Below are 20,547 nucleotides of genomic sequence, written 5' to 3' on the forward strand. Positions count from 1 at the left end.
ATCAGCATACCACAGTGATGCGGCCACATCAGTGTTTATAGCAGCTCAATTCACAATAGCTAAACAATGAAACCAACCTAGATGCCCTTCAACCAATGAATGGATAAAGAGAAGTGATACATATACACAATGGAAAATTATTCAGCCATAAAGAAGAATGAAATTATGGCATTTGCAGATAAATGGATGGAACTAGAGAATATCATGCTAAGGGAAATGAGCCAATTCCTCCAAAACAAAAGGTGAACATTATCTCTGATAAGCATATACTGATTCATAGTGGGGTGGGGAGGTAGGGAAGAATGAAGAAACTTTGGTTTGTGTAGAGGGCTGTGAAGGAAGGTTATGACTGCAGGGATAGAAAGGACAGTAGAATGAGACAGACATAATTACCCTATGTACGTCTATGATTATACAATTGGAGTGACTCTGCACCATGTACAACCAGAAGAAAGAAAGTGTGCTCCACTTGTGTACGATATGTCAATATGCCACATATAACTAATTTGAACAAATAAAATAAATAAATAGATGAGGTAGAACCACAAGGCAGGGTAGTACACGCCTGAAATCCCAATGACTCTACAGGCTGAGGGAGAAGAGCTCAAGTTTGAGGCCAACCTCATCAATGTAGCAAGATCTTTTCTCAAAATAAAAAAATAAAAATAAAAAGGACTGGGGATGTAGCTCTGTGGAAATATCCCTGGGTAAAATCTCCAGTTAAAAAAAAAGAAAGAAAAATAGGTGGGGTCTTTAAGAGGTGATCAAAGCAATCAGAGCTTCATCCTTGTGTAGGGTTGATCCATATGAGAGCTTTGTCCTTGTGCAGGGTTGATCCATTTTAGAGCTTTGTCCTTGTGCTGGGTTGATCCATTCATATCCTGAACAGATTAATGAGTTTATGGGTTAACTTGAGAAGGGTTGATCCATCTATACCATGAGCAGATTAATGGACTTATGGGCTATCTTGAGAGTGAGGCTGCTATAGAAACCAGCTATCTGGAGAATCCCAGTCCCTTCCCTCACTATATGATGTATTGAGCCACCTCAGTATTCTGCCAGCAAAAAGGCCATCACTAGATTCAGCCCTTTAATCTTGGACCAGAACCTTGAGCCAAATAAACTTCTTTTCTTTATAATTAAAACAAACAAACAACATTTCATCTGAAACATGAATAAAATATAAAGGCTAAGAGAGCTCTTCACTTCTTTTTTGTGGAAAAAATGGCAAAATCATATTCCACATTTTCAGCCTTCAAACAAACCAGGCTCTGCTTATAACTTTCCAAAAATACATTTAAATTCCCATCCCAGTATAAAGAGTAACACAAAATTTCATATATAACTTATTGATAACAGGTTACCCTTATCCAGTTATAAAACATTAAATATCATAAATAAATATCAATCAAATTTGTTATTTCTATATAAACCTGAAACAGACTATTGCTACAGACAGTTTTAGTTTAGAGAACATCATCTTGGTAAAGGGCTCTACCAAGTCTCACATTTTAAAAGGCCTGTATTCTGTAAGAACATGAATATATCCAAAATATGAAAAAGCTAGTATTGGTTAGTGTCACAATTAACTGTTTAACTTTTAAAGTAAAATTTAGAATCCATAGTGTATAAAAATTATAATCACGGGTTTGCATGTTATCAGGACTAGCAAAAGTGAAAGGATAGCTTTCAATCTCTTAAACATTTAGGAAACACTGTTAATAATCAGAAACAGACATAGTTAAAACAGATATAAGCCAGGTTTTTAAATGGCAGTGTGGCCCTTTTATGTCAGATACAATGTAGGAAAGAAAACACTTATTGGTTACTACACTGCCCAGAGTCCTCAGGAGTGGCTAGTGAGAATGTGGCCAGCAGCTCCCAGGAGGCTCTGGGGCAAGAGCTGCAAAGGTTATGATGGCCTCTGCTACCCAGAATCCTTCAGGACCTGCAGTTCCTACAGCCCTCTGCATTGAGGGCAGCATGGACCAAATGACAGACTGCATGACCAGAACCCTAAGGGACCTGCAGCTTGCAGAGACCTCTGCAGTGAGGTCTGTGTGGGCAGAATGACAAACTGTGCTTCTCATATCCCTTGGGTGCCTGCTGTTCCCAGGAGCTTCTAGGTTGAGGGCTGCAAAGGTAGAACACCAGGCTCAATGCAGGGTATGTCTTCACGGCCTATAACTCACAGAATTTTCTGTGATGAGAGCTATAGTACCTAGAATTTCCAGGGTACCAGGGAAAGCATGGGTCTGCAGTTCTTGTGGTCCTCCCAGTAGGGCTGTGCAGGCAAACACTAGACTACATTATCCAGAATCCTCATGAGCTGTACCTTCCTCTGTGGTGATCAAATCATTAGCCTACATTACCTACAATCCTCAGGGGCTATAGCTCCCAGAACCCTCTGTGGTGAATGGGCAAAATACGGGACTATGTTACCCACAAATCTTAGTTCCAGCATCTCCCAGGATCCTCTGTGATGAGAATTGTAGGAAACAGAACTTAACTATACTACCGAGAATCATTTAGGGGACATGTTGCCTGGGTGATCATGTGGCCTGCAACTCCTAGAGGCCTCCACAGCAAAGGCCGTTCATGCTAAAGGTCAGATTACACTACCCATGATTCCTGGGGATACCCTGATGACTGTGAAGCCTACAGTCCAAGAACCCTCCACAGTGAGGTCTGCATTACCAAGGCAAGCATGTGGCTTGCATTTATCCTGGCCCTCACAGAAGGCACGCAGGCAAAACACTGACTTACATTACCCAGAATCCTCAGGAAATTGCAGCCCCCAAAATACTCTGTGGTGAGGGCTGCAGGGTAGAGAACTGAACTACACTACTCAGAATTCTTGCAGATGTCCAGGTGCCTGTGTGGCCTGCCACTCAGAGGCCTCCACAGTGAGAGCTGTGTGGGCTGAAGGCAAGAATACACTACCAGAATCCCCCAGGGCCTGCAGCTCCAAGACACCTACCTCTTGAGGACTGCATGGGCAAGATTTGTATTGCACCACCCAGACTCCTCAGGGGTGTCCAGGCAGGCTTGTGGTGTGCTGATACTGGGAGCCTTGATGGTGAGGTCCACTTAGGTAGGATGGACTGCACTGCCCAGAATAATCAATAGCTTGCAGCTCTAGACCTCTGAGTTCAGGAATGCTTGAGCAAAGTGGACTACAATACCCAGAATTCCTGGGGCCTCAGAGCTGTTAAAAGCTACTATAGTGTGGGCTGCACCAACCCAGAACCAGGCTACAATGTCCATGATCCTGGGTGTTCTGAAGCCCCCAGATGCCTCTGTAGTGAAGGCTGCATGGGATATGAGGGTAATTCTGCTACTTGCAGTTACCCATAGGCTTCTGGAGTGAGGGCTACATGGGCAGAACACCAGTCTCCGCTGCCAGGGTCCCCCAGGGCACTTGGGATAGCATGTGGCACACAGCTCTGATGATCCTGCCTGGTGAGGGCTGTGTGGGCAGAACACCAAATTAGACTGTCAAGAATCTCTGGGGATAACTGTGCAACTCCCAGAGGCATTCATGGTGAGAGCTGTGAAACAAGGAAAGATAATTCAATCTAGAATGCCCCAGGGCAAGGGGTGCACCCTGCAGCTCCCAGAGGCTGCTGGGGGGGTCGTATGAGCTCAGGGTCTCACAACCTTGAAAGCAGTCAACATGGGCTGGGATTTAACTGCTTTTCTTAAAACCTATGACGTTAAAATTCGGCAGTCCTTGGCTACATCACTCAGTCACTTGTTTACACTTCGCAGAGGCCTCTGTGTTGACCTGCTTTTGGCCTTCTGCCCTTGGGCACAAGAGTGAATGTCCGGGGGCTCCCTGCAGGTGCTCATGTCTGTGCCTCTGCCTGCCTGGCCCCTGGCTACAGCAGTGCCTGTCCTGGTTGAGTCCAGGGACCCGGGTCTCAGTGAGGTAGTCTCTTGGCCTCCCTTTTCTCCTCTCCTGAGATTCCACTTCTGGTGATGGCACAAATAAACACAGCCAGACTTAGTCAAAGAAGTGGGAACAGATCCTTTTCAGTAATAGCTGAGGCTACAGAAAGGCGCTGAGAGAAATAAGAAAGACTAGCCACCCTACTACCACTGCAGGTTAGCAGAAGCCTGCACTAGGCGTGGCCATCAGGGAGTGGTGCCTGTGCGCATGAGCAGAGTCTGGCACTGGGCGTGGTCATCAGGAGTGGTGCCTCTGCGCATGAGCAGAGGCCTGCACTGGGCGTGGTCATCAGGAGTGGTGCTTCTGTGTATGAGCAGAGTCTCACACTGGGCGTGGCCATCAGGGAGTGGTGCTTCTGTGTATGAGCAGAGTCTCACACTGGGCGGGGTCAGCAGGGGACAGTGGCTCATGTTCCATCTTTGTCCTCCCTTCTTCAGGGTGAGGACTAGAGCTCTTGTCTCAGGAAAAACCGCGAGCGTGGTGGGTCAACCACCAGGGAGCGGCAGACCGGCCTCCGGGATACACGCAGCTTGAGGGTACTATGGGTCACGTGTGTGGGGATGCGGAGCTCCCCCTCAGACCTGCTTCGGCTCTGAGGAGGTTCTCCTAGCTCAAGGCCGCTGGGTCCTCCGTGTGCCTGGGGTCTGAGGAGATCCCCCAGCTCGGGGACGCTGGGTCCTCCGTGTGCCTGGGGTCTGAGGAGATATTCCCAGCTCAGGGACGCTGGGTCCTCCGTGTGCCTCATGTCTGAGGAGGTCGTCACAGCTCGGGGACGCTGGGTCCTCCGTGTGCCTCGGGTCTGAGGAGGTCCCCCAGCTCAGGGACGCTGGGTCCTCCGTGTGCCTGGGGTCTGAGGAGATACTCCCAGCTCAGGGACGCTGGGTCCTCTGTGTGCCTGGGGTCTGAGGAGGTTGTCACAGCTTGGGGACCCTGGGTCCTCCATGTGCCTGGGGTCTGAGGAGGCCCTCCCAGCTCAGGGACCCTGGGTCCTTCATGTGCCTGGGGTCTGAGGAGATCCCCCAGCTCGGGGACACTGGGTCCTCCGTCTGCATCAGGTCTGAGGAGGTCCTCCCAGCTCGGGGACCCAGGATCCTCTGTGTGCTTTGGGTCTGAGGAGGTTGTCACAGCTTGGGGACCCTGGGTCCTCCGTGTGCCTCGGATCTGAGGAGGCCCTCCCAGCTCCGGGACCCTGGGTCCTCCATGTGCCTCGGGTCTGAGGAGGCCCTCCCAGCTCAGGGACCCAGGGTCCTCCGTGTGCCTGGGGTCTGAGGAGATACGTCCAGCTCGGGGACACTGGGTCCTCAGTCTGCGTCAGGTCTGAGGAGGCCCTCCCAGCTCAGGGACCCTGGGTACTTCATGTGCATGGGGTCTGAGGAGGTCTTCCCAGCTTGAGGACCCAGGGTCCTCTGTGTGCCTCGGGTCTGAGGAAGTTGTCACAGCTTGGGGACCCTGGGTCCTCCGTGTGCCTCGGGTCTGAGGAGGCCCTCCCAGCTCAGGGACCCAGGGTCCTCTGTGTGCCTAGTGTCTGAGGAAATAATCCCAGCTCGGGGACCCAGGGTCCTCTGTGTGCCTGGGATCTGAGGAGATAATCCCAGCTCAGGGAACTTGAGTATGCCATGTACCTGGGGTCTGAGGTGGTACTCCCAGCTCAGGGACCCTGGGTCCTCCATATGCCTCGTGTCTGAAGCAATACTCCACCAGCTTGGCACCCTAGGTTCTCTGAGCGCCTCTGGTCTAAGGAGATAACTCCTAACTTGGGTACCCTGGTGGGTCATATGTATGGGACGGAGAGTTGCCTTCTTCTCAGCCGACTCAAGCATACTCCCACCTTGGGGACAATGTGGTTCATGTGTATGGGGACTTGGAGCTTCGTCTTAGAGCAGACTCAGGAATACTCCCAGCTTGGGGACACTTTGTGTTGTATCTACAGGGACTTTAGGGTCTCTTCTTTTTAGCCTCAGGGAGACTCACAGCTTGGGGACACTGTGGATCAAGGCTATAACTCCGTTCTAAGACCAGCTGTGGGTCAAGGCTATAGGGACACCTAGAGCTCCATTCTTTTCAGACCATCCTCAGGCAGATGCCTGTCTTGGAGACACTGTGGGTCATGTGTGTAGGGTCATCCAGAGCTCCCTTCTCCTCAGAGCAACCTCAGAGGGATGCCTCGCTTGGGGACACTGAGTCATTTCTACAGGGACAGTTTTCTCAGACTAGCCTTAGAGAGATCCTGGCTTGAGGATAGTGTGGGTCATATCTATAGGCATGCCCAGAGCAGCCTCAGAGAGATCTTCCAGAAACTTCTGGATAAGTAGGTGGCAGGTGAGGAAAAGGTGGGAAGTGTGAAGAGAAATCAGATTCACTCCCTGCGCCCATTTGAGGGCTGAGGAAGGAGCCTTGCTCTCCTTCATTATTTCAGCAAGGTTTACTTTGGGGAAACATCCCTTCAAGAGGCTCTGATTACTTGTCATCAAAACACAGCTACTTGGATGATTTCTGGCACAGAGGGAGGAGGAATTGTTCTAACTGCTTATTTTTACTGTGTTAAAGCAGGAAAATATTAAAAAATGGAAAAGTAGATGTATGAAACTCACAAGGTTATTTAAGTTTAAATATGTTATTTCTAATAAGCCAGAATTTGTGAAAAAATAGTTCATGGATTTTATGGAACTAAATTAATCAAAATTTTGATTGAGAATACGTTTTGTCTTTCGTTGAGCAAGTCAGTTTATTTGGTAGTGTATTTGTAATGGTATGCTAAATACTGTGTTGACATTCTACATCTGCTGAAATATCTTGACTATATAATGTTTTGGTATTACACCACAAAGTTAATTGAGGAAATTAATTTTAATTAATTGAAGTATTTATTTTAAGTAATGATTTCGTTCTTCCTCCTAGATCATGAACATTTTAAGTAAATCCAGAATTTGTTAAAAGTCAGTTAACACTCAACCGTGGACCCCTATGTTCCTGGTTTTTGTCCCAATGAGAGATCTGTAAGCATCATTTTAAAATTTTTAAGCTGATTGATCATTCATAGTTTTCTTATTTTAATCTTTTGTTAATGTGTTTTTTTTAGTAGGAAATTACCCATTCCCTATAGGTTTCCAATTTTATGTAGTAGGTTTCTGCAGTTTGATTTTTAATTTCTTCTCTAACTTTGAACTTCTGCTATTTTTATCAACAATATTTTTAAATATAGTTTTTAGTTTACCTTGTTTTGATTGAATTATCTTGTTTGACAGTTCTCATTATCTCAAAAAGTTTTAATTATCTTTTTCTTATTAAGGTCTTTGGGACAGTGTGTGTAACTTGGTGGCAGAGAACTTGCTTAACATGTGAGAGTCCCTGGGTTCCATTCCAGCACCACACACAGACAATATGTCTTTGACAGGACCCAAGTGTCAGGAGAATTGTTCAAAATATTATGTATTTACACACACACACACACACACACACAGAGAGATCTTTTCCAAATTGGGTTGAAGTTATTCTAAGCAAAATTTGCTAATCAATTTTATAGAAAGAAAGAGGATGGTGATATTTTAAAATTCCAGCTATTGATATTACATGATATTCCAGCTTAAAACCACTGAAATAATTACAGCGTGTAAGAGAAAAATCAATAGATTCTTTTAAAAAAACAGATACATTTACCAAAAATAGACTTTTTTAAACAGACATTTTCTACTTTTTCAAATTTAGAAAGCATATTCGAATATCTTATTAAAGTCTTACATTCATCAAGTAGTTAGTTTCTCTTACTCCTTGCAAGCAAGGGAATTGACCTTCTAATAAGCATGCTTTATATATTGTCAGAAGTTCTTTTTGGAGAACTCTATTAAGTGTTTCTCATATATTCAAAATATCATTTAAAAGCATACCAGTGACCTTTTGATTTCATCAATTTTAATTTCTTTTGAAATAATGTGTGTATATATTAGTACTTACTAAATATTACTTTGTGTAGGAAATGGCCTGATTTCATTTTATATAAATGCTGGTGCTCTATGTGCTTCAAAGGTAGTTTTTAGAATAGAGTTGAGTATACCTCTTATTTTGAAATCATTAAAAAAGTACATACACTTTTTACCACATTTTAATGAAGTAATATAGTGGAGATTAGACATGTTAATATCATGAGCTGAAAAATAATTAAATATAGTTGAATTATTTAGGGGTGTTCAACATAATGGTTTCCACCCTCTTCTATAAATGCCCCAGTTGTCTCATATTATATGCTTGGTTTGGAGTTATTCTTTTAAATTTATTTATGGTGATGAGAATTAAGCTCATAACCTTGACTATGTTAGGCAAGCAATGAATTTCTGCCCTTTTAAAATATTATGTTGAGACGGGATTTTGCTAAGTTCCTGAGGTATTGAGGCTGGCTTCAAACTTTGTGATCCTCCTGCTTCAGTCTCCAAAATAGCTGTGATTACAGTTCAAAGTGCCTAGTATGGCCTAGAGAATTTTTATGTTATTGTCATGTTTCTAATTTCTTTTTTTTCACTCCAATACACATTTATTCAACTAAAACAAAACATCTTTAAACATATTTTAACAATGTACAAATACATTCACAACATAATCTGCTGATTAAAAGACTCCAACAAAGTTTCCAGTATCTCAAGAGAATTTACAACTGCCTACAATAATTTGTAGATTGGTTTAGTTTACAGTTAAATATATTGCCTTGTTTAAGAAAAAATATTAATACAAATGTATGATTTACAATATCCCCATTATAGCAAGAAAAAAATAGATTCATAAAATGTCTTTAGGCATTTATTATGCCAAGTATTTAAATGATTATTTTTACTATGACATAAGAATAATATTCATTTAGTACTAAAAGATTTTATTAGTCCAGAGACCACTGAAGAGTTTCCAGGAAGTTCCAAAATGAATATGACTATCCTTTCTATGAAATAAATAGAACAGCAGCAATCCCTGGGTATCCCTTAAACATAAACTATAAAGATTCCATTTATTATTTAGGCCTTAAGTATAAAAATAAAAGAAAATTTTAGAAACTAGTTAACTCTACCAGCCTGAATTTGTTTTTCACTTGTGCAAGTCTAAGGTAAGCAATTTCAACATGAAGTATATATTTAAAATTAACAATTTTTTTTCTTTTTAACTCATACACAAACCAAGTGTTTACTCTTAATCATGAAATCAACTTATTTCTGAAAATAACCTATAGAAATAGTATGTAAACACATACCTTTGAGATAGATTAAGAACTTTCCTATATTCTATGGATCAAAATGCAAATATCTCTGTAACATATGTAAAATAACACATTAATTTGGGATATACGGATACATTACTATATGCATACATATGTACACCATAAAATAAATTCTGACAATATTCTTAATGATATCATACTTCCCAGCCTCAACTATTAGAAAAAGAAAATTAAAACTTTGTTTAAAAAATAAAACAGTTTTTATAGTAACTTTGCAAGTGAAAAAAAAACAAACAAAAATCAATGCTCCTTTTTGCAACTGGACTGAGCTCTAAACAATTCATAATCAAGAATCTCTTCAGCCATTCCCCAATATCACAGAAAACATAATTTTCTCTCTATTCAAGAAGTCTGTTCATTTCTGGTGTTTTGTCTTAAAAACTGCATTCCAAGATACCAGGTAGCCATGCTGGTTAAATTCTTCCGGCTGCCCACTTGCACCTAATGTAACCATACAGGTTGGCACCCAGTAGCACCACACCCATGATAACCATGTCAACCATTTTACTCTGAGGGAGAAGAGAGCACTAAAGGCAAATATCACCCACAGCACTAGACAGGCAATTAGTCCTAACCAAAAGATTCTTGATTCAACTTCTGAAACAGTTTTATTCTCCTGAGGAGATGCCTTACTGGACTCAAACACCCAATGACTCTTTCCATCCTCATCAATATGATTCCATCACCCAAGGCCTACCATCAGTCTCTACCTGTGACATTCTTCACTGCCCAAAAGTCACGTGACAACAACAAGATAATTGTCACCATACAAGCAATAAAGCTGCTGCTGAGCAATTCACAGAGAAGATAGACTATAGTAGCACAGACTCAGAAGAACAAATGGAAAAATGATGCCACTGGATGTCGGATTTTAGATTTTCTTGGTCTATTAGTTGTCTCTTCTTCTGCATCAAACAATGAAACATCTTCAGTGTCATCATCACTGTCTTGAGTGCAAGGCTCTGCCAGCGTCTCCTATTCCTACATGATTGCAGGGTACCCCTACAGGGCAGGTCACAAGGGAGCTAAAGAGTTGCCTGGAGGCTGCACCCCTTTCACTTCCTCGAGTGCATGATGTGCAAGATGGGCCGAGGAAAAAGACCACCTGCACCCCACCCACCACACAGAGCATTTCTGCAGCCCAACATCGGATCCGCCAAGCGCTGGGCATTGGTTGAGGATGGGCTTCTCCTCTCCACACCCCCAAGCTTCCCAAGCTCGGGGATTCTTGGGTCACTCCTCCTATGAGGGCCTCGGAGCACCCAGATCACCTCCGCGACAACTACCCTTGGTCCTCCATCCTTCCTGCCCATTCAGCTCTTCCTCAAGATGGACAGCCAGAGGGGACACAACACAACCACCACCCCTGTGTGCCTGGCTCACTCCACAAACCCTGCAGGAGGGACCCTTCCACCCGCCAAGCCTAGGCCACCTGCTCTCCTTGCCCACAGCCCCTCACCTCATGTTTCTAATTTCTTAATAATTTTTTAATTTATATTATAGCCATTTTCTCCTTCTAAATTGTCATCAAAGTATTTTTTATTGTTCTGAGAGGTTATTTAATGTGAATATACTTTATGATGTGACACCTCTGGTCACAATAGGCTATTTCTATTGTAAGAGTATTTTGATTCTGATATTTTGATAGTATAATGTGAATGTACTTTATGATATGACACATCTGGTCACAATAGGCTATTTCTATTGTAAGAGTATTTTGATTCTTAACTGTTTTTCAGGCTTAACATTTTCCTAAGAGTGGTGATTGTTCACTTTCTATTTGATTACACAAATAAGGCACTGATTTAAAAAAAAAAAAATTGTGGTGCTAGGGATCAAACCCAGGGCCTCCTGAATTCTGGATAAGGTATGCCACCACTGAGCTACATCCCAGCCCCATAGATTCTTTGTTTTTATTAGATTTATGACTAGCTATATCAATGAGAAACTTACATAGAAATTCAACTACATTTGAAAACATTCAAGAGTTTGGGCATCCAATATTTTTTATGATTTCTAAAATATAATTTCCCCGTAAAACACGAGAATATCTAAGATCACTCATAAACCATGCTTCCATTGAAGTTTCTCTAGGTTTACCACTTCTGAAGAACATCATGGAGGAAACTGACTTTGATATTCTTTTAAATTTTTCTTTTTTTAGAAAGCATCATAAGTTATTGTCACAAATTCTGTTTACATTTTTCGTTTAAATATTTTTCCTAGTGGCAAATATTTGATGCTATTATTGTTGAAGGGTATACATAGAAACAAACGAAAGGTAAGAATTCCTTGGGATCAATGATTCATTCACAATGAATCAATCTGCTCTTGTAACATATTTTTCATCATGACTCTTTTGAAAAAGTTCAACCATGAATTTAAATAGTGTCTCTAAAATGTAGATTTTTTCTCTAAAGTTTTGAAATTTTTAGAGAGAAAATCCAGAACCTAGCAATAACAAAATAAATAATGATAAATAAGTTTAAACATATTATTACTTTAACATAAAACATATAAAATAAGTATTTATCTTACATTGTTAGTTTGACACATTTTTGTTATAAATGCTCTTAACAAAATGCAGAACTAGTTAAGAATGTCAATTATTAGTAATTGACATTCTGAGTAATTAAATGAGCAGGTGTTTGAAAAAATATAGCCATGTCTTAAGATTTTATTTTAGAATGGTTTTATGTTTATGCAGAAATTGCAAAGAAAATGCAGAGATCTACTATGTAACTTCTACCCAGTTTTTTTTTCTCTTATGACTTACAGTGAGCTATCTCAGATGTGTTAACTTCATACATGATTTTTCATGATAAACAGATACTGATATGCTCTTATTAACTAATATCTGTGTTTCCTCTGGATTCTCAGTACAGCCTCTTTCAGTTCCAGGACCCCATCCAAGATCCCGCAAGACAGTCATCCTGTCTCCATAGGCTTTTCTTCGTGGCAACAGTTTCTCTGACCTTCCTTTCTCTGATGCCCTTGATGGTTGAGGAGGACCTGACAGTTGAGGAGTACCTGTCAGGTACTTTTTAGATTTTCAGTTGATGTTTTTCTCATATGTAGACAGGTTATGGATTGGGGAAAGCAGATTACAGATGAAGTGCTATTCTTCATTTCATATCCTCAAGGTGCTCACCTGACTGATGTAGTGTTTGCCAGATTTCTCACTGTGAAGTTATGTTTCTCTACATGTACACATTATATATATTGTTTTGGAGTAAGTCACTATGCAGAGCCCCCTCTTAAGGAGTGGGAAGTTAGGCCTAACTCCTTGAGGGCCAAATGTCCACTTCAATTACTTGAAATTCTGCATAAGAGGTATTTATTTAGCCTCTTTTGTTTATCTGTTTAGTCATTTATTTCTAAATAAATGAGCATCTGGATATTTACTCCAAGATTTTGTTTGTTATCCAACTCTATAGTACTTTGTTGCTTACTTCATTCCTGCTTGAAGCCTTCGGGAATAGCTTTGAGCATTCTTTCCACTGGGAGTTCTTTCTGTTGTTTCCTGTTTTCTTTTAGCCAGAAAGAATAGTATAATACCCTCAATTAGGCCTTTTACACTTATAAAACATTTCACTGAGGCTTTAAATACAATATAATATCCTTATGAAGACTCTAACATATATAGTATGCACTGAAATAATATGAGTTTGTTATCAATAAATATCATTAATGATACCACTGGCTGATATCACATACACATTGAGACCCCTAGAAAATAACATGTCAAACCTTCAAACTCATAAGATATCCTCACAGAGAACTAGGAAAAATATAATATCTTCATTGAGGCATTTGACACATATATGAAATCCTTGTGGAAGCCTATGTCACATAAAAATATTCTCAATAAGATCTCTAAAACTCACATAAAAACTAAGTTCTTTGACACCCATAATATTTTCAATGAGTCCTCTACAGATATAATCAATGAGGGCTCTGACATATAATGTCCTCACAGAGGTTTCTAACATGCTCAATATCATTACTGAGGCCTGTGTCAGTCATAAAATATCCATGAGAGCCTGTGACAAATAAGGAAAAACCACATTGAGGCCTCTGAAACACAATATTTTTATTCAGAGCTCTTACTAAACACATGAAACTATTTTAAAAGGCTCTGTCTTCACTGAGGGCTCTGACATATAATATATTACTGACTGACTCTTTTGACAACTATAATATTCTCAGAGAAGCCTCTAAAACATATGATATCGTAAGTCCTTTGACACAAGTCCCATTGTCACTAAGGATTCAAATGCATTAAGTATTCTCACTGAGGCATGTGACCCTAATAGTATCCTCACTGAGGCTGTTGACAATAATGAAGTACTGGTACTGAGACATCTGACTCAGGAATAGCCTTGCTGGGGTGGCTGGTGCATTTAAAATACTCCCTGAACCATCTGAGAGATATAATATACTCCTCGAGGCTTCTAACTTCCTGAGGTCTTTGAAATATTTAATATCTACATTGACACCTACAGTATCTATAAGAGTCATACTGAGGTCTCTAATACTAACAATAAAGTATTGGAGACATCTGAGATGTATAATTGGATAACAGAGGTCTCTTCCACTTAGAATGTCATCTTGATGCCTCTGGCACTGCCATCATGCACTCACAGAGGTCCCTTTCTATAGGAGAAAACTGAGGCCTCTGACAAGTATAGTAAGTTTACTGCTGACTCTACAAAATATAATGTCAAAAGTGAAGCCTGTAACAAACACATTATATTGTCACTGAAGAATCTTCCACATATCGTCATTGAGGCCACTGCCATGAACAGGATATCTGTACAGTGACCTTGATCCCATTCAAGGGGATGGGTTGGTGAAGCCTCAGATACTCTGGTAATACCCTGGCACTGGACTCTGACACTTAATATCCATATGAAGCCTCTGACACATAAAATAACCACACTCGGGCCTTGGATATTTTTATAATAGCCTCAGAAAGGTTTCTGACACTCATATCACATCCTCAGTGAGTCTTCCTCTAACGCCAACATGAATCCTCCCTGAGGCCTCTGACATTCACACCCTATCTCATTTGAGTCCCAAAACACTAATGACATTCTTACTGAGGACTCTGAAATGGATATCATCCTCATACAGGACAGTGAGATCAATATAATATCCACCCTGAGGCTTCTGTCATTCAGAAATATCCTAATCAAGGCTTCTGACACTCAAGGAATATCACACTGAGTGCTCTGGGGCACCAGAAGTCCACACAGATTTAGACCCTCTAGAGTCATCCAAAAGTACTGAGGCCTGTGCAGGTAAAATGAGGTACAATGAGTCCTCAGAGACATATATGTCTCATTGAGGTCTCTGACACATATAAAATCCCCACTGAGGATTCTATCCTATGTACAGTATGGAATGAGTCATTTGACCCCATATTTTCCTCACTGACCTCTGAGAGAGATTCTATTCTCAGTGAGGCCTCTCACACATATTAGATCATCACAAAGGCCTGTGGTGTTCATTTCATAATCTCACTGAGGCCTTCCACACTGATATTCTCTCTACCCTGAAAACTTCATCACATACAATGTCCTCACTGGGTACCCTGGCACTGCCATCATTATTCTCAAGGAGGCCTCTGACACATAGAATTTCCTCACTGAGAACTCTGAGCCCTAAAATATATTCACTGAGGACAAAATCCTCAGGAAGGCCTCTAATATTCAGAAGTTTTCTTCACCTCACAGTCATATAAAATAGTAAGTGAGGATTCTGACACTTATACTGTCTACCCTGAGGCCTCTGACACAAATATTTAACAATCCTAATTGAGGCCTGTGGTGATAACAAAATAAACTCAGTGAAGTCTGACACATATCACATCCTCACTGGGGCCTCTGACCTTGACAGAATATCTTCAGTATGTCCCCTAACAAATGTATTATTCTCACTCAGGCTTTTGATCCTCAAAGAACTTTCACATATAATATGCTAACAGAGTCCTCTTCTTATTACAGCACATATATATCCTTAATGTTTCACTTAAGAAACATTCTTATGGAGGTCTCTGACACTCACGTAATATCCTTAGTGAGTCCTTCTCTGACACATCAGATACTCACTGAGGCCTCTGGTATTTCTTGATTATCTCACTGAGTCCATAAACACTCCTATTCTATTTATTGAGGATTCTTAAGTGTACAATATCTTCACTCTGATCTCTACTTATTCATAGAGACTTGTGGGACTCAAAAAATATCCTCAATCCTCTTGGCCTTCAGTGTATATATCAGCAAGAGCTCAGGCACAACTAAGAGCCTCACTGACAAAGATCCCTATTGTCTAAAATATTAAAAAAATCACTGAAGACTCTGAAAGTACCTTCCTATCAACACAGATCCTTCTGACACTTTTAAGTATCCCCTTGAAGTCTCTGACACAGACAATAACTCCACAGAGGACTCTTACCCAAGCTGTACAAATGCTGAGGCATTCCACACTGTAATATCCTACTGAGGGATGTGACGGTGGTATACTCTCTTCATTGAGGACTCTAACACATGCAGTGTTCTTACTGAGTAGCCTGGCACTTCCATAATATTTTTCTGTGAGGCCTCAGACACATAGGATTTCCTTCATGAGACATTAAAGCCATAGATTATACATACCAAGATGTCAAACATATGCAGTGCCTTCAACAAGGTCTATTCCAATCAAATATTTTCCTCAGTAAGGATGTTTACATCATATATTAGTGTGACTGTGGGTTCTCTCACATATATTATCCACACTGAGTCCTCAGATGCATATTCTCAACTTACTGAGGCCCTGAACACAAAACATGTCCTAACTGTGTCCTGTGGCAATCATGGAGTAGGCTTAATGAAGACCCTGACCCATTTTCACTGAGGCCTCTGACTTGGACATAATGTTTTCACAGAGTCCTGGATCACATGTATGATTTTTCACTGAGGCTTCTGACTATCAGTTCATAGCCTTGCTATGGACTCTGACAGTAAATATCCACATGAAGATTCTAAGGTATATGATAGGATTACAGAGGCCTCCTACTCTTACCATAGTTACACTGGACTCTGACCCCTGCAATATCCTCATTTGGGCTATGCTATTTATATAGAATTCTCTTGAGTGTCTCTGACCCTGATAGGATATCCTCCATGCCTCCTCTGACATTCATATCCCATACTCACTGAGGCATCTGACATTCATATACAATCACACTGAAGGTACGTTCACCCCTAATCAACTTCCTGAGGACTCTGAAACTTAAAATGTCCCCACTCACAGCTCCAAGAATCACATGATATCTTTCCTGAGGTGTTTGAAATCCATATAATAAACTCCTAGAGGATTCTGATGTATAGAAAGTCCTTTCTTGTCCTCTGACACTAACCTAGTATATTCACCGAGTCCTGTGATAATAACATTGTAGTCTCACTGAAGCTTCTGAAATAAATGAAATCTTCATTAAGGGTTCTCACACCTTCTACCCACACTAAGGCCTCTAACACCTGGTATCTGCCCTAGGACCTCTGACAAACAATATTTTCCCTTAGTCCTTCAAAAAGCAAACTATCCTCAGCTAGGCCTCAGACACTTTTTGAATGTCCTCCCTCAGGGCACATTCAATGCCTCCTCCCTCAGGCTTCTGATGATCATGTAATATCAATACTGAGGCCTGTAGCCCATATACTTGCTGAGGCCTCTGACACACAAAATATTATCTCTGAAGACTCAGATGCATGTGATATCCTCAGGCCTCTGACATATCCTCCATTGTCACTAAGACTTCTGACTCAATGAGGCCTGTGACCCTAATAGTGTCCTCACTGAGGCCTCTGACAGCAATGAAGTATCAATGCTGAATCCACTGACTCAGTTAATAGCCTCACTGAAGAGTCAGGAGCATTTAATATCCTACCTTAAACCTCTGGCAGATATAATATAGTCCTTTAGGCCTCTAACTCCCTGAGGACTTGACACATACAGTATCTACATTGCGACCTACAGGACCTATAAGAGGCTTACTGAGGCCCCTAATATTAATGATGTAGTATTGGAGACATCTGACACATAGAATTGGCTAACAGAGGTCTCTTCCACTTAGAATCTTTTTGACAGCCATCATATACTTATGGAGGCCTCTTTCCATAGGAGAAACCTGAGGCCTCTGACAGGTATAGTAAGTTTACTGCAGCCTCTATGAAGTATAATATCCAATGTGAGGCCTGTGACAAACACATCACATTCTCACTGAAGCCTTGGACACATATCACATCATCACAGAGGCCTCTGACATCAATAATATATCTAAACTGTGACCTTGGTCATGTTCACATTGTTACTGAGGCCTCAGACAGTCTGGTAACACCCTGGCTCTAGACTCTGACACTTAATATCCATGAGAAGCCTCAGCCACCTACAATATGCTCACAGAGGCCTATGTCAAATACAGTGTTATCACTGAAGTTTCTGACACATAAGATATAATGATTGTGGCCTTGGACACTTTTATAATAGCCTGAAGCAGGTATCTGATACTCATATCATATCCTCAATGTATCCTCTTCTGAAACTCCCATGATTCCTCCCTGAGGCCTCTGACATTCACATCATATAGCACTGAGTCCACTCACACTGGTAACATACTGCCTGAGGACTCTGCGGTGGATATCATCCTCATGCAGGACAATGAAATGAATATAATATCCACCTTAGGCTTCTCAAGCTCAGATAATGGCCTCGATGAGACCTCTAACACTGAAGCACTATCTTACCAAGTGCTCTGGGGTACCTGATGTCTGCACAGATTAATGCTCTGATAGATATTCAAAATATAACTGAGACCTCTAAAGGTTACATAGTATGTACAATGAGTCCTCTGACACTTGCATGTGTCTCATTGAGGTCTCTGACACATATGAAATCCCCACAGAGGGCTCCAACCTTTGTAGAGGAGGGACTGAGTCATTTGAGCCCATATTTTCCTCACTGACCAGTCTGAGAAAAATCGTCTTCTCAGTAAAGCCTCTTCCATGTAATATATAGTCATTAAGGCCTCTGATACTCATTTCATAATCTCACTGAGGCCTTTCACACTGATATTCTTTCAACCCTGAAAACTCCATCACTTACAGTGTCCTCACTGGGTACCTTGGCACTCCCACCATTATTCTCAATGAGACATCTGACACAAAGAAGTTCTTCAGTGGAGGGCTGGGGTGGTGGCTCAGTGGTGGAGCACTCACCTTACACGTGTGAGACCCTGGGTTCGATCCTCAGCACCACATAAAAATAAATAAACAAAATAAAGATAGTGTGTCCTGTATAACTAAAAAAAAATTAAAAACTTACTCACTAGAAATTTTATCTCTAAAATATACTTACTGAGGAAACTATTCTCAATAACACCTCTCCTAGTCAGAAATTTTCTTCACTAAGGACCTTCATAGTCACATAATAGACTGAGTGAGGCTATGATACCTACATTCTCTACCCCTAGTCTCTAACACATATACGCAACTCTCTGAGGCCTCTTAAGAGAAAATACCCTGGTTGAGACCTATAATAATAACAAAATAATCTCAATGAAGACTTTGACACCTATCACATCCTTATTAAGGCCTCTGACTTTGACCAAATATCTTCAGTACATCTTCTGAAAAATGTATCATTCTCAATGAGGATTCAGACACTCAGGTGATAGCCTCCCTCTGGACTCTGACACTAAATGTCCATATGAAGGCACTGTCACATATAATAGGCTAACACAGGTCTCTTCCTATTACAGCACATATATGTCCTCACTCAGGCCTGCAGCACTCATGGAACATTCTCATGGAGGTCCCTGACACTCAGGAAATATCCTCAATGAGTCCTCCTCTGACACTCAATATTGTGTACTTATTGAGGGCTCTGAAATTCCTTGATCATCTCACTGAGTCCATAAATTCTTCTGTCACATGTATAATAAACTCACTCAGGGCTCTGACACTCATGTCCTCTCCTCCCAGTTGCCTCTGACACTTACATCACATATTCACAGAGGCTTGCTGTATGTAGATAATATTCTCCCTCAATCCTCTGTCTGTCCCTCAGTTAATATCTCAATGAGAGCTCAGGCACAACTAAGAGCCTCACTGGCAGAGATCCTGATTGTCTAGTCATATGTAAAAATCATGGAGTGCTCAGACAGTATCTTTCTGTCAACACAGACTCCTTTGACAAAATTTTAAGTGTCTCCTTGAGGTCTATGACACAGACACTCTCCATGCAGGACTCTCACCCAAGCAGTACAAATGCTCAGGCCTTTGACACCATTATATCCCCAGTGAAGGGTGTAACACTGATGTACCCACTTCCCTGAGGACTCTAACACTCATAATGTTCTCACTGAGTAGCCTGGCACTCCTGTCACATCGTATGTGAGACTTCTTATACAGGATTTCCTCCCTAAGATCTTTGAGGCATAGATTAAACATTCTAAGATCTCAAACACATTCAATGCCTCCAGCTAAGCCTCTTGCAGTCAGATATTTTCCTCACTGAGGATGTTCATAGTCATGTAATAGTGTGATTGAGGGATCTGAAACATATTATATACATTGAGTTCTTGGACATATGTATTTAACTCACTGAGAACTCAGAGACAATACCCTAGCTGAGTCCTGTGGCAATCATTGATTAATCTCAATGAAGCCCCTGACACATCCTCAATGAGGCCTGTAGCTGGAGAATATTTCATTATTGATTTCTGGGTCACATATGTGATTCTTGCTGAAACTTGCTGAAACTCAACTAATAGCCTCACTCTGGCATTAACTTTCCACATCAAGTATCAAAGGCATATACTGTATTTGCAAAGGCCTCTTACTCTTACCATTGGCACACTAATGACTATGACCCATGTAATATCCTTGTTCTGATGGTGACTACTCAAATAGAGCCCTCCTGGTGGTCTTATCCCTGATAGGATATTCACAATGTGTCCTCCTCTGACATTTGCATCCTATACACACTGCGGCCTCTGATATTCATATTTTATTTCACTGATTATATAGACACCTGTAAGCAACTTCCTAAAGATGCTCTAAAATATCCTCACTCACAGCATTTAGAATCGTGATATTTTCTCAGAGAGTTCTGAAACCCATATAATATACTCATAGAAGATTTCAATGCATAAAATTTCCTCATGTGGCTGCTGACACTAATAGATTTTATTTACTGAGTTCTGAGATACTCCATCATAATCCCCCTGAGGTTTATGAAATCTTCACTCAGGTTCTCATACGTTCTACCCACACTGAAGCCTCTGACTCATGGT

At 41.2% G+C, this 20,547-nt stretch overlaps 1 pseudogene; it reads right to left on the reverse strand.

The window, feature by feature from the left end:
- Positions 1-9,209: 9,209 nt before the first annotated feature.
- Positions 9,210-12,141, reverse strand: LOC107133720 (annotated as a pseudogene).
- Between the last annotated feature and the right edge of the window lie 8,406 nt (positions 12,142-20,547).

This window comes from Marmota marmota, unplaced genomic scaffold, assembly GCF_001458135.2.
Source record: "Marmota marmota marmota unplaced genomic scaffold, marMar, whole genome shotgun sequence".
Classification (NCBI taxonomy): Eukaryota; Metazoa; Chordata; class Mammalia; order Rodentia; family Sciuridae; genus Marmota; species Marmota marmota.